At 38.6% G+C, this 16,933-nt stretch overlaps 1 protein-coding gene across 1 annotated transcript in view; it reads right to left on the bottom strand.

The window, feature by feature from the left end:
* KMT2C (lysine methyltransferase 2C) overlaps positions 1–15,124 on the bottom strand; it is a gene marked incomplete in the record, with an annotated part of 4,117,755 nt that extends 4,102,631 nt beyond the window's left edge. The window contains 1 exon segment of the mRNA XM_044066891.1: positions 14,425–15,124.
* Positions 15,125–16,933: the final 1,809 nt, after the last annotated feature.

The following is a 16,933-nucleotide window of genomic DNA, read 5'->3' as shown; positions in this document are numbered from 1 at the left end:
ATTGGATGAAAAGACCTAAACAACATTCTAAAATCTGGCTTTTAGACTTGCACAAGACAGTAAGAGGAATCCTAAAAATGGAGCCAGATTTCAGACAAGCACCATTTACCGAGAATGAAGCCCTAACAGGGATGCATGCATCGGACCACACTCTCAGATTCTATGTTCAATTTTAACATATGTATATTCAGAATGTCATACAAAAACTAAACCAGCTGCATGCTGTCTGCTTCGGATTGTGCAAGATAAAAGAATACATACCAAATTATGACACAGGCTCCAAGTGATATGTTTTTCAGATGTTATCTTAATTAAGGGAGATTTCCACTTTATCAAATGATGTATAGCTAGCTGGGTGTACCTCAGATTAATGCCCACAGCTGCCAACACTGTATAGCAGGACACTATCTTTAGAAACATTATTTAAAACAGATACATCAGTAAAATATAAAAGAGCATTTCAAACAGCACCACATCAATCAAAATGCAACACATTTATCACCTTTCAGTTTTAATTAAGTTATTAGCAGTCTTAAAAATTGTTCACACTTACTACTTGGAAAGATCTGTGGTCTATGTATCTAATGCAGATTTACTAGGAGCTAGTACAGATATGCTTACGAGTTCAGACAAATCATTGGGCTAGGACTAATCCTGCTGCTTCTGGAAAACTCTTTGGAAACATCTGCTTAGATCCCTTCATAGACTTTACTAGCTACTAATATTTCAAACACCATCTATAGGGTAGACACAATTCTCCCAATTCCTTTTCATCAATTTTCCATTATTAGCATGATGGAATTTGATCAATTTTTTTCATAGCTACTCTTCTTGGCTTTTGTTCTGTGTAACCAAGCGGCACTCTCTCACTACCCCTACAATGAAAGATGGGTGCTTTACTCACCATAACATTTCTGTCCAAACAAGTGCTCTTTAAAATCTTTATTCAGATCAGGTTTTCAGACTGAATTAAACTAGATGCAAAAACACATAATAAAAGAAAGTAGTTTTATAGTCCAAATTCAAAATTATACGACTGGCCACTAACATCGAAAACAGGCATGCTGACTGGGCACACTGGTTGGGCTGACCATTGTAAATAGAGCATATACCAATGGAAAGAAGTCCGGTCGCCCAGACTTTATATGCTATTAAAATTTCATTTTGTTAAATAAACTTACAAAAAACAGAGACGGGACAGAGACAAGAATAATCAGGTATGTTATACAAAACTAGAAAAACGTACCCGATTATCCTTATGTTTTCGCTCCAGAGTCTCTCCCTTTCATTTGAAGTCTCCAGATTTCACTGTTTTAATTAAAAACAAAACAGAGCAACGACGATCTTCATTACTCCGTTGCTTACTTTACACAGCACTGATGTACTGCATAAGCATGGGAATGCAAGTCCCATACGCCTGAGCAGAACATCAGGAAAGCCTCATGATACCAGGGAAAACGTGGTGGAAGAGCACTGTGGCGCAGTTATAAAAAGAACATTATTTAAGAAAAGTAAGCAACATTTTTCTTAAATAATGTCATTGCATAATAGCAATAACCCACAGCTGGGTGTGGGTAAATCCAGCATTAACCACATCCAGCCATGGGTTATTGCTACATTACCCTTCACTCACTGTTACTGTTTGGAGCTTTATTCATTGAGGCTTTTTACAGTATGAATTATTCTACAACCTTTACTGGTCAGTGTATAGGTCACAGTGAAATTTATACTGTTTAGAAAACCTGTTAATTTACGCAATTAGCCACGCCAGTTATTCCACTCCTTAAAAAAGCTTTAAGTGCATTAACCCCTTAATTACTAACCACTTTTCAAAGAATTGATTCTTAAAATCACTATTGCTGGCTATTTATTGTGTATGCACACAAATGCCTGCACTGTTCAACATTTTTTCATTAAAATTTATACAGATTTTATCCATGAAAAACACCCTTAGGTTGAGCTCCTACTTTCAAAGCATACCTCAACTGTCCGCAATTTCACAGAATGTCCAGATTTTTGCATGTTCATCTTAACATCTGTATTTTTTCTGGTACATCAGTGAGGATTGAAGTCACTGAATACTGACACACACGAGCTTCAGACTTCAAAACCTTCAGATTATGCATGCCAATACAAAACATGTTATTTTAGCAACTTTGTGTTTATCAGAGCACTGTTTAAAATATGTTCCTGATTTTTGTCCTTTGCCCCCCTATACATTTTTGACTTTTTCTAGAATCTCTGTACTAAGGAGACAGAGGCAGGCTTCAAATTCAACTGAGCAGCCACATTTTTTTTACTCTTAAAATAATTAACAGTTTTGTAAATGCTGTACTGTCACTTTACAATGGTTTTCTGGCCTAATTCCACACCATAACGTCACGTTACATTATCTCCTGCTCCACAACATTCTTGCAAAATGTGCACAGCATTACTGCTTTTAGAGAAAGACTACTGGTAGTACCTAGAAATAAAATCACATTTCAGTAACATTATGAAGCACCACAGCAAATTTTTAGATTACACAATGACTCTCTGCTACTACTTCTCACCATATTCTGATAATTTCACTTAACAGCAAACTCATGTCAGACATGCTCAGAATTAACTTATAAAAAATACTGCAGTGTGTGTTCAAGAGGCACCATCTTTACTATTACTTCTGCTTTCAGGCTTCAGATATTAAAACATAATCCATATATCTCAACTCTGAGCAGCCTTTTTGTAAAAAGAAGACTACCTCTTGCCAGTGACAAACTATGTTCTACTATAGCCCGACTACAAACCAGTGTGGCATCACACATTAAAAGCACCAAGAATTACCACGCAATCACAGAATTACATAAAAAATGTGAGGTTAGAAAAGTCAGTGACACAGAGAAGTGCAACAAGGAACACCAGTGGATATATATGTTCTGTCAGCTGCAGTTTAGGAAGTTTGTAATGCAGTGGTCACTGGTCTAGGTCCACCAAAGCACTAATTTACAAAAAGAAGTATATGGCGGGGTAAGCTTACCTTGTGCAGGACCCCACTTTCACAACCATACAACTGCCCCTACAACACAACTTTTACACCCAACCAAGCTTATCTACAGACATTTTTGGATACTGAAAAAGGCCATATTTCCATCAAGAGGGAAGTATTCTACTCGCTATACCAAGCAGCTAATAACAAAGCACTACAGGCCTACTGGCTTTTGCAATACATACCCACACAAAAACAGCATTAAACAAAAACTAGTGTTACAGCTTCTGAGTATTCACCATAATGGCCAAATCACATATCCTGAGCAAGTGAACATTAACCTACCCACAATCTGGCTCGCTTTCAATTTACACAAAGACATACACCTCAGGTGTATGCTAAACACAAACGGCTGATTGCACATGCTTTTGGTGAAAGCATCCATCTCTTCACATGCATATTTAAGGATCTCCTTCCAGATGTAGCAGTAGAAGAGTACATATAAGAGTTAAACGATTAGCCAGTAACCATGCACACCAGTATATATATATATATATATATATATATATATATATATATATATATATATATATATACACACACACACACACACATATACACATACACATACATACACTGCACAATTAAGTCTTGGCACCTACTGCTTCTTCACAGTACACAGCTCACATGTAAAAAACACAAAAAAAAAAAAAAAAAAAAAAAAATATTCTGTCTGATTTGAAGAAATGCCGGTTAGAATTTCAGCTCATTTTTAGACTTATGATTCACTGTCTATGCAAATGAAGTACATGTCATGATTTAGAAGACAGCTACCAAATACTTTCATGACGTAATCAGTGCACTGTAACGTTGAAATTAAAACAGTCTACTTCAGTGCATGGAATGATCTTGTTACAAATTTCTTGAACACATGTAGTAAACAATAACTGTATAATTCGCAGATAAATCAAAACTGTGGAGTCAGTTATAAAATAACATGCAATCTTGACAATTGTTTTACAATTACCGAAGTACTAATATGAATGACCAGAAATACAGAACACAACAAGCTGTCAGCAAGTACAATTGTTCTCCAATACACATTAATTTCAGATAAACTGGCAAAAGGGAAACAGCAGTATTATGGTTAATAAATATCAAGACAAAAAAGCACAGGGAATTACTCAAAAGCTTTAACTGTGACACTGGTAATCTTGTTTAAGAAAAAAAAAAAATGCTGCAGCCTGACACATTTGCCAATAATACACAATACTTGTAAAATTTTTTGCAAACACAAACCTACATAACAATGCAGCAACTTAAATATCTAGTACAACCTAAACAATTCTGGAAATACGCCAACTTATTACTGGCAGAACAAAAAGCTAACTGATCACTCCTACTGCTGTCATACCATCCTAGCTAATGAACTCAGATTCTGCACAAGCCTAGACAATCTTTCAATCATCTTTCCTCCAGTCTTTAATTATCACAAGCAGCCACACCTATGACCATTAGTCAATGCTTCCTGCACATACACACAAAAACAAAAAATAAAACTACAATGGTCTTCATGCTTTTATCTCACCAATTTTCTCTACCTTCTTGCTCATACATTCATAACGTCTCTTGCCTATGTTCCTTCCAGATGGAAGGAAGCAAGCTACTGCAGTGCCTATACTAAAGATTCGTCTCATCCTCTCTAACAAATCACTGCAACTAGAGACCCACGTTCCCCATCTCCGAAAGGAACATTTCACCAAAAGTTAAAGCTCAATAAAAACAAACAAAATAAGACAAAATACGGGAAGGGCTACTGCACGACAAATTCAGAAATGTCTATATATTCCTGGATCCCTAAGCAATATGGTAAACAAAATGGATGGAATAATGACCGCCCTAACACAATGGCCAGCAACCATAATTACAAGGAGTCGGACAAAGTAAATTCTGCCTACTTATCCATCACACTTCTCTCACCATTTCTATTCCCTTACTCCTTCCATAAATATGTACTGAATATCACATTAGTATCACAAGGTTTTGCAACATTCATTGAACTTTTCTAGAAACCTTGAAATCCCATTCCCTAACATGCAAATGCCTACACACCTATATTAAATCACAAAAATAAAAATCGATGAAATGGTGGTCTATTCACAACTCCTTGAGACCTACTCCAAAAGTATGCCCCCCCCCCCCGCTTGAACACAGTCGTTTTCAGACAGCCTATAAACCACACTCATATCTGACATTACTGACAACCACAGAAAACACTGCTTTGACACTTTTTTTAAGCATTGCGTAGCAAAATTTTTGAAACAATACAGTATTGTTTATTACCAGAATGGCTGCTGAGAGACAGAGAAAGAAAGATGTGGCTTTGGTGAAGGGCCCTTTAGATGGTTTAGCTGTTTTCTGAACTATTCTTTCAATGTGAAGAGGAGTGACACCCACCCTAAACAAGGAACTAAGACCAATAGCTGAAGTTAGGAAAGATTTAGTTCTTAGAACTGTCCTACTTTCCCTGTTTATTACTGAATCCCCCTAATCCTACCACAACTCTCAGTCTTCCTTAAGAAGAAGAAAAAAAAAAAAAAAAGGCAAGGAACAGAAGTACCAACCCCTACCCATTACTACAAATCAAATACTATACATATTCGGTCCTCTGACTGTCTTATGCTCCTGGCTGCCAGTAAGCTTATTCTAAAGCCCAATAAATCTGCAAGTATGGTTTTGGTATCTCCCAAAAGCCACTAAAAACACCACCACTCCTTAACGCAGAACCTTCTGGCACCCCAACTACTCAAATTGTTTATCTTCTAATGTCCAAGCTTGTGGCTCGGCCCCAATCTAACATTCATACTACACACAAAAACCGCCATCAATAAAATACTTTAACTATAGAACAATTTAAAGTCTGGGGCCAATAAAGCCAGAGTAAATGTAGTTATAGCCAGACTGGAATATCATTACTCATTGCTTTTTATTCCAGTTGTAACCAGTTACTCAAGACACTTCTAGATAAAAATCACACAACAGATTTTATCGGTTAATGAGAAGTACCAATGTCAGTCTACTCAAAGAGTAAGCCGGATTCTTATTACTGCTAAACGTACCTTGTTATTAAACACACTCATTTAAATGTTCCATCTTGAGTACTGCATACCTCCTTCACAAACTGCTACCTATCATTACACTTTAAGGTCTGCAGATCAAGGAGTCATAACACTAAGATTACCAACATTCAACTGGCTGCTGAAGAGACAGCACCTAGCACACTTGCATTAGCCAGTTCGAACATAATAAGTCTTGCCTTACAAATGTTTGATTGCATTAAAACCAAACCACATAGCACGTCTAATTGTCAAAATATTTTATGAATAAAGATTGAGCTCTTCAAACTTAAATACCCACAAATAAATTTATTCTCATGTTTCAAATTACATACGTTTGCCAAGTATAAACACCTAGTTTACTGTTGATTTTTTTTTTGTTAACTACCAAAGCCATTCTCTTGTATTTGTTACAAAGGACTTGACTATGTAAATAATTTTAAGTTCAATTGATAATCACTATTGCTCACAAAGGACATGCAGCAGCTGGAAAGACCACAGAGGTTCCTCACCAGGAGAATACAGGGTCTCATAGGCTAAAAACCCTGTCCCTCTACTCAGTTTCATACAGATTCTGCAGAGGTGACCTTTGTCTGGCATACAAAGCAATCTTAGACCCCGCCTTGATGGGACTGCTGCATATCCGCAAGTCAAGCTCCACTTGAGTAACCCACATGCAGAACCTCAAACCTGGTCTGTGACACCAACAGGACTTGCTGGCAGGAGAGATTTGTGTCCCAGAGACTCCCCTATATGTGGAATAGACTCCCTCGCCACATCAAGCAGAGTACCTCATTATCCCTTTTTAAGCGCAACCTGGATAACTGGATGGGAAACAAAAAATACACCCCTGGGATTCCACCTGTGTCCCTGCTGGACAGGGGCTTTGTGTGCTGACTTGTCTAAACATGGGCTAAACTCCTGGCTAGACTTGTAATGGCCTCAGGGCCAATAGCCTAGCAACTTCCTATGATCAGTCTAAGAAACTGCCCACTGTCCATTAATTTTCCAGGTAACACACTGTACAAAATAAGTTAAACATTCAAACGTCACTTTCAGTATTGCCCTACTCTGTCCTGGGAAGTCTGCTATTCCTTCAACTGAAACCTCACGCCTTTGTGGCAAACTACAGCACAAATCCTCATTCTATGTAGATAATATGGTTAAATGTTGTCAAAAAAAATGCCACCTCATCTTATGATCCACAGCAAATAACAGTGCAACGTGCATCAATAAACAGCTTGAAGAGGATACTGTAACACCTCTTAAAAAGCAATGTCTCTTAAATTGGCAGATACAATACCAAGATTGCTCTACTGTGAAAGAGGTACACAACTGGGGTTGCTCTTTGAGCCTACATAATCCTTCTTGACAAACTACAGAAAAGACCTGACAACTTTGCAACAGCATCAAAAACATCTGTTTCCATGGTGAAATGCATAAAAAGGTAATAGTTAAACGAGTTCTACTATCCAAAACAAAAATGGACTTTTACTGCTTCTAACAATTCCACTAGCAAAACAGGAATGCTCTTATAAAGACTATCAAATTGCATCCTACCACTTTGTGCGGCTACAACCTTAGTGTGAACATCACTTGTTCAGATGAAATTATGTACCTGTCAACCGCAGAATCCTTTACAAACGCATTCTATGGACACCTACAGGAATGCATGGATCATGCTATCCCAAATAAAACCAAGTCTCACTCCTCCAAAGGCAGGAGACCTGTCTGGTGGACCCCAGCCATAAATAAGCTATACAACAGAAGGAGGAAGCTGCTACATGACAGAGCAAAATCCCAAAAAGGGAAGGCATCTCTGATCAGTACTAGCAAGAAACTACGATCCCTCATAAAATCATCTAAGGCCAGCTTCGAAAGAAAAATTGCACAAGACGCTAAAGATAATCACAAGGCCTTCTTTAGTTATGTCAGGAACCTGGGTGGCAACTCCCATATATGCTCTAAGTTAGTGCAAAATGACAAAAAAATACATTGAACCCACAGACATTGCCAACATCCTGGCAGACAGGTTCAGTGCAAACTTCTCCCCTACCCCGCTAAAAGAGCAAATGTCTTGTAGCCTCCCTTACATCACAGATGCACAGGTGAGAGCTGCCCTCTCCAAAGCAAAAAACACAGCATCAATGGGACCGGACGGTGTCCCGGGCTGCGTCTTACACGAGCTCCAAGAATAACTGAACACTCACATAAAGTCACTGTTCAATCTCAACCTTACTACAGGATATGTACCCAAGGAATGGCGTACAGCAACAGTGGTCCCACTCCACAAAGGTGGTGCCACAACAGACCCCGGAAACTATCGCCCTATAAGCCTGACTAGCCTGGTCTGCAAAGCTATGGAGCGTATCATCATGGAACTCAAACAAAGACATTGGGAACCTCCAAACACTGGATCCTACCCAATTCGGCTTTGTTAAGGGGAGGTCTTGCCTCTTGAACCTGGTCGACTTCTTTGAAACAGTCACCAAGGTCATAGATGAAGGGAAGGTAGTCCACACAGCCTACCTGGACCTCGCAAAAGCCTTCGACACAATACCCCACTAGGGCATCATAAATAAGCTCACCAGCTTAAATATCAACCCCTATGTCACAATATGGGTTGCAAACTGGCTCAGGGATAGAACCCACATGGTCAGAATTGCAGATGCCATGTCAGACTCTAAACCAGTTACAAGTGGCATTCCACAAGGCTTAGTCCTGGGACCTCTCTTGTTCGGTATATATTTCTCTGAGGTACAGGTTAACACAGGAGGACTACGGCTGACCAAGTTCGCAGATGACTGCAAACTGGGTGCCATAATCGACTCGCCGACTGACACAAGCATCCTCCAAAAGGGTCTCAGAGATGGATAACTGGTCCCAGAGCCATGGCCTAAAGCTAAATGCCAAAAAGTGCATAGTCATCCCCTTTGGGAAAAACAAAGTGCCCACAAATTACCACATAGGTGGTAATCCATTAAGTACGGAAGAAGTAATTAGGGATTTGGGGACCCAAGTAGATAGCAATCTCTCCTTTGACAATCACGTTGCAAGTGGTTAGAAAGACCTTCTATATAGCCCACCTCATCACAAAAGGGTTCACATCTAGATCAAGAGAGGTCATTGTGCCCCTCTACTCATCAGGCCCATAATCGAATACAATGCCCCATTTGGGATGTACCTTACCAGACACCTGCAGCAACTGGAAAGACCCCAAAAGTACCTCACCAAGAGGATCAAGGGACTCAAACAGATGCTCTACTCAGTTAGGCTAAAGAAACTCCAGCTCTACTCAGTTGTTTACCGTCTACTCAGAGGCGATCTGTGCCTGATGTATAAAGCCATGTCCAACCCAGAATTAAATGGACATGCTCCACCTCAGGAAATCCAAATCCCTTAGAGCTACATGCTCCAGGGACTTAAACCTCAGCACAGAAATAGGACATGCTGGAGGGACAGATTCATATCCCAGAGGTTCCCCTCACTCTGGAACAAAATCCCAATCCATGTTAGGCAGAGCCCCTCAAGGACACTCTTCAAGAGAGATCTTGATGAGTGGATGGGAGATTGTAGGTTTACCCCTGGGATCTCTTCTGTGTCCCTACTAGACAGAGGTACAGTAAACTAACCTTAAAGGGGCCATCTTCTGTGACCTACTATACAGAGGCACAGTCAACTAATCTAAAAGGGTGGAGAAAGCCAAACACACTCTGGCTAGGCTTATAAATGCCCTAGGGCAGATAGCCTAGTATCAACCTATGAGCCTACGAACCTATGAATGAACAGTCTGATCAATTACTCTATAAACTAATGTTTATACTTCAATAGCCAATAACCTGCCTCATCTCTGCAGCTGGAATTTGCAGCACTGCTACTCATTACAATCCAATAACCTGCCCCATCTCTGCAGCTGGAATTTGCAGCATTGCTACTCATTACAATAAAACCAGGTCAGAACAGTTACTTCCTGTACATCTAAAACATGCACTAAAAGAAGTGATGCATTTTTATCTATGATTCTATCCATCTGGACTATCTCTCCTACTTGCATAAAAAGCTTATGAGCTCTGTCCAACTTCAAAAAAGTGCTAAACATCTAAGATCCAGGGCTACATGAAAGTGATTTAAATTACTCTCAAAATTTGCCCAAGTTCTATCCAGTACAACACAGAATGCTATCTAGCCAAAGACTGTAACATGAAACATTATTAGTTCCTCACACTTACCTACAAAAGGTTGTGATACCTTCACGAAGATGTAAAGCACAAACACAAGGTAAAAATCATGCTGTTACTAGAAGGCCAAACATTGTGTATGCATTGCTTTTTACTCCAGTTGTTAACCAACCAGTGTGCCGTTAAATTGTGCGGGGGAATTAAAAGCATGTACACAACTCTTTAGTCCCCTTATGTTACTGTGCCTGCATGTAATTATCTTTCTGTTCCTCATTAACGGTTACTGTTACTAGACACCACTACTATAACTGCTTAATGCTAACAATTTTTATCTACATATACAGTAGATAAGAATAAGTTTGTCGCTTCTTGTGCATGTGGGTCATGGGCAACATGGGTCTATACATGTGTTACACTTAATATTCAACAAGTACATATTTTTGCCATTCCACTACACAGAGTTGGGAATGTATAAGTGTGTACGTTTATGGATCTACTTTACAAGCTCAAAGTTTCAAAACCTCAAACTGCAAATGGTCGAGACCATAAGATCAAAGTTTTCAAACTTCAAAATTTAAAAAAAAAAAAAACTCTGCTAAATAAATCAACTCAGAGATCTCACTACAGTGAGGAACACGGTAAATTTCCCATTCTACACAGTACAATCATCTCCATTCAAAATGTTCAAAGTTTCAAAACTTCGATCTTATGGTCTCAGTCATTTGCAGTTCGAAGTTTTGAAACTACACACGTATACACATACCCCCCCCCCACACACACACACTTGTGTATGTATACACACATGTATATGTACACACACTCTTCATATAAAATAAATAAATAGACATATGTATATACATGTTTACACCCACATACTTGTATATCATATGTATACACATTACACGGACAAATGCATACATATATTGATTCATTAGTCTGGGATCTCATGTAGACAGTAACCTAGCCTTCGACCAACATATCCAAGGTATTAAGAAAATTCTTCTACGTTGCTCAACTTGTAAGCAGGTGCATCACATCTAGAACCAGTGAGGTCATCATACTATTGTACTCAGCCCTCACAAGACCCATCATGGAGTAAATGCTCCTTTGGTATGTACCTAACCAGACACATGGAGCAAATGGAATGCTCACAGAGGTTCCTTACTAAAAAATAAAGGTATCCTACAATGACTGGTCAAAGTTCCTTACTAAAAAAATAAAGGTATCCTACAATGACTGGTCAAAGTTCTGTCTCTTTACTCTTCTCATATGGACTTCAGAAAGGCAACCTTTTCCTGACATACAAGGCATCCTTGGACTCTGTTTTGGTGAACCTTTTGCATATCCGCAAAACAAACAGCATCAGAACTACAAGATTAAAATGCCTAATTTGTCTTGTGACGTAAAAAGTACAGGTTGGCAAGACCGATATGATTTTCAGAATTCCCATTCTCTGGTACAGTCTCCCCATCCATGTGAAGCAGAGTTCCTCGCTATCCCTTTTTAAGTGCAATTTGGACCAATAGACGGGTAACCGGAAATTCACCCTGGCTAAGCTTATAAAGGACTTAATTGGTAGTCTAACATACACCTATGAACCCTTACACGCACAAAAAAAAAAAAAACACGTGTATATTCACGTAAACACAGACACGTATATGTTCCTCCGTGTGTATACATAATGCATACATAAACACAGGTGTATATCTGTACACATGCGCACGTCGGCAGAATGACCCACTGTTACAAACAGTACAAAAATAAAACTTTTCAGCGTTAAAGACTGTTCAAATAGACTTACCAACACATGCAAAAAAAAAAATACTGCACAAGCTAAATATCAAATATAAACAATAATTATGAACTCTACTCTTACACAAATATGACATTTTTAATTTCACAGCCATTACACATTTTTCTCATGCTGCGAGTTAAGTATGCTACAGTCGACACCTTAGTGAGCCTATACTCAAACCATAACTGACAATCTACAAAATATCAAGAAAAATAAAGAACGCTGTCAAAAGCTAAAAAATAACCAACGAAATACTGATACAAACACTGGTGTATGTATCCACATGTTACAACCAGATCACACTATATCAACAAACCAAAATTGAAAGTACAAAGCTCAACAAGCAGATTTACTAACTACGAAACACACGCTTTACTACTCTTACCAATATATTACACTACTGTAAATCTTGAACTGGAAAAGTGTGTAGCAAATGTACCAACATGATCGCAAACAAAACAGAATATGGCACATAAGTGTTTTGCACAAGAAAAACAAAACATAAAACAGCAACCAAGACAATGTCATTGCTTCACCACATTTACATGAAGACAGCAGTAGCCATGTCATCCCTTAGGTCCATCCCAGTAATCATAGGAAAACACAACTCAACATAACGTCATAAAATATATTTTAACAAAAGATCACATAACTGAACTCACCAGTCAGTTTTCCCTACTTTGATAATTGCTACCACAAACGTCGCCCGGAGCATAAGGGCCCTTATTCCGCGGCCATTAAAGGTTCCGTTCCACAAATATCACTTGAAATTGTTGCAAAACGTTCTGCGTTTACACAACCAGACACCATGACGTTTCCCCTTCCCTGTGGGTGGGGAAAAGGGACTCCAAAAAAATCGCTCCCTTTCGTTTCTGTCAGGTTTTGTACCTCTTATGACGAGGCTCAAGGTAGCTACCGCGAACAAAAGGGAGTGTTGGGACAGCGTTACATCCTACTCACCACTCAAAGAAGCGAAGCAGCAGTCAGAAAAGAGAAAAAAAAAACATGATTGGGTGGAGGAAAGGACTGTAACTTCTACGACAAAACAACCAAAACATGTATTTTAGCTTCTCCCGGTTAAGTGCAGCTCCAAATGCCGCCTGCGCATTCCTAATAAACAGTTAAAATACGACAAAACTGAGGAAGTCATCTGACTATCTACTCCACTTGGCTCATTTTCTAAACAGAAAAATCCTGCTTCTGTAAACAACTCGAGGCAGCCATCAAATAAACATCGTTAGATAATCCTGAAACTTTGACAGAAAAAACTGAATCTTTGACCGGATCCTCGTTTCAGAGGGCTGCAACACATCAGTCAAGGATCGGGAGTACCTCATGTCACTCTAACATCGTAACGTGAAGTCACAGTGCAGCAACATCACAACTCTTCTGAAGGCAGAAGTGTTATCTGAAAATGGAAAGGTCACCATTACGATCCGCATATAAAAGCCATAAGGCGTTAAGAGTGTCACGAGTTATATGGTCACTTCTTGTCAGTTCGCTGAAACGCTTACTGCTGCTGTCAGTTTGGGCTGCGATGTAGTACTCTCCCTCCTGTTGCAATCCTGCTTCACGCAATATTAATGTACGCACCCCCATACATACACACACTCTCTCACACTTATTAATGTTTGTCTATAGGAGAGGTCGGTTGGTAAGAAAGAGACCATGGAAAACCACCTAGCTAGTACAATTCAGACAAACGTCACACTGTATACTATGTGCACTTTAACAGATCACCGTGCACTTTCATGCCACAAAGTGTTTTAAGTTTGCAACACAATAAGCAAAGTATCTTTAAATTAAGAAAGACAAATACCTGCAAGACACTAAGAACGTATTGAACCTGACAAAGTCGCAAAAAGGTACGCTGAAAAGAGAGGAAGCAGTCGAGCAATCGAAATAAACCACAAGTAAATGGGAAGGAAAGCGATCACTATTTCAGACAGCTTCCATACCCAAAAAGAAGCTACAAATATTCTCTAGTGGTGAGAAAAAAAAACTTGACAACTAATAAAACAGTAATCCCAAACACTCTGCGGTGACTTGTTTTCTTAACAACGCTGACAACGATCAGTAAGACTAGATAGTAATAAGCAAATAGCAGACAGCAACACCTAACCTAAACGTCACAAGAAAATACAGAAAAGAAGCTAAACATCAGACACACGAAACTGTTTACTTTGCTTACAGTTCAGCCATCAAAGCCTGTTCAACCAGCACAGATAAGGGGTAAAAAACTCAGAACTGTTATTCCGGGGTTTGTTTCGCTCACTAATACAACGTGAGGCTAACCTATAAATACATAATTTTAACCACCCATAGTTTTAATAAGTCTTTAACACACTGACATATGCTTTATTGGCCTACCTTATTTTACATATACCTTGATGAGGAATATATATAAATCCGAATTTCGGTTTATTGAGTCTCACCGGAGCGATAGACAGGCCCGAAGGGGCTGCACTTCCGGTCTCGTAAGCAACGGAAGTGATGTCTAGTAGTGGAAGAGCTCGTCCAGTATTTGACGGTTTCTTTTCCCAAACAGGGATGGTTGGCTTGTATTTATTTTCTCTGTGGATTACGATCGTTGAAAATGGTTAATATTTTATAGGCGACGTCTGTGCTATTTTAAGAGTGTGATGCGTTGGATTATATTTTTTACTTGGAATCGTACACGGAGCAATGCTGAACTTGCCTTGAAAACGCTGATCTCCTAGATTTCATAAATTCTGACTTCTGAAGTAATTTGCGGGGTTGTCTGGATTGTACAGTGTACTATAATTTTATCTAACTGATGTTTGATGGTTTCGCCGCATCTTAGTTCATTGTTATGTGATCTAGAAACATTTGAGTGGTTATCCCGTTAGTCTGCATCAGTTTCCATTGGTGGTGGTGAATACGGTATATTTATTCTGCAATTCTTTACTGACATCTCTTTTATTTAAGAGCTATGTAGCTCAGAATGTTCTAAACGTAAATATTAGACATGCGTGTGTACATTACAGTAGCAATATGACGTGGAGCTTGACTTAAATCGCTCCTTTAAAGTGTGGTCCTTTATAATAAATAAAAGTGTCACGCCATGGGAATTCCTACGTAAGGCTGTAATTTACTTTTCAAATCGCGTGCCTCTCAGCTGGTCCTCATTTTCAGTCATACCTCTTAACTGTCCAGATTTTTGCCTCATATTTTTTGGACTGTTCTTTTAAAATGTGTGGATCTCTGGCATCTCCCTGAGGATGAAAGTCATTAAATAATGACATACGTTTGAATTTCCGTCAGGAAATGCATACTAACTCAAGTCCTGTTACTCCAGCAAGTTTATAAAAGTGTTTAAAAAAAAAAAAAAAAATATATATATATATATATTTTTTTTTTTTACCATTGTCCCCCATTGTTATAGGTTTTGCCCAGATTTCTTGTACTAAGATGTCGTGAAGTGTGTTTTGAGTGTTCTCCCCGATTTTGCTTTGGAATTTTCATCAGACTCTTGTAAGTTTGTAATGTAATGATAGAACAGTGAGAGATACAGTCATAAAACAGTGTTAGACGCCGAAGTGACTGTTCTTCACCAAAATAGTACTAACCCCGGTTCTCCAAATCACTAGTGAATAATTTTAGTATTTTAACGAGTGTCCCCCGATGTTTTGATATTCGCGTCGTGGTTTTTTTTTTTTTTTTTTTTAATTTGTTACTCTTCGGAATCCGAAGATGACTACTTGATTTTTGTTTAGCTGTAGTATGTTAAGTTTATAGGAAGACTTGCACTGGGAAGTGGGCGTTTAATTAGTCTCGTTGCTATTTTGCTTTGTATTTTTTATAGTTTAGTTAATGCTATTGGTAATGAAATAAAAAAGAAAATGAATACGCATCAGAAACGGCTTTTAAGCTTTTCTAAAATAAGTCTGCTGCCATAGCATAAGGGATTATTTGGCGACTGCAGTTTTCAGTCTTCTGTCATAAAGCTGTTTTGCAAAGGACAGAAAGCAAAATTCGGGCTAATTTACTTAGAATTATGGTTAGTTAGAGTTAAGCTAGGTTTCTGCATGCAGTTTTACCTGCATCTTAATAATTAATGTGCTATATCTAGTAGACATAATAAACAGAACCTTATTTTTGCTTCTGTAATATGCATAATTACGCACCAGGGTGTGCCAGTTATTTGGAGGCTAGGCTGGCGTAGTTTGGGTACACTAATAAACAGCTGTAATATACTTTGTAGAGTTTAATAGAAGTATGAACGGACTTTTTTGAAAGCAGTAACTGTTACAGCTATCTTAGGAGACTGCCTTAGTTGGGTACACCAGTAATAATACATTGGTACTTAAGATTTTGTGAACTAGCAAATTGAAGCAATCTTGTATCTTAGTGTAAATTTTGTGTGTTCCAAGTGATTTATGGCAGCTTAAATAAGCACAAAGAATAACTATTACAATGGTTACTGTGTGCATGTATGTTTGTTTTGTTTGTGTCTTTCGGCTTTTCCCGGTTAGGGGTCGCTACAGCGGAACTCCGGTCCGCTAATGATTGGCAGTAGATTTTTACGTACTGGCTTGCCGGGCCTAACGCACAACCTTCAACGAAGGAACGCCCATTCACGCATGTCGCTACATAGAAGACGCTGTAACTGAGAATCGAACGGTATGTATATATTGATGTAAAACAAAATGACTTGAGTGTCCATGTGTATGAAGTGATGTAGCAAGAAGACAGAAAGGAAAACGTATGTGTATGAAGGTGGGCTCGCTTGTTAAATGGCTAAGTATGTTGAGAAATTGTTGTAACTTTACAAAAATATAAGAAACACAATTCTTTAGTAATTGCACAGCACCTTAAATTCTAAGAGGAATCCATCAAACATGAAAGCATTCTTGGG

Source organism: Protopterus annectens, chromosome 3.part1 (genome assembly GCF_019279795.1).
Source record: "Protopterus annectens isolate FY-2018-M chromosome 3.part1, PAN1.0, whole genome shotgun sequence".
NCBI lineage: Eukaryota > Metazoa > Chordata > Ceratodontiformes > Protopteridae > Protopterus > Protopterus annectens.
The sequence above is the reverse complement of the archived record's forward strand: the minus strand, read 5'-3'. Positions and strand labels throughout refer to the sequence as shown.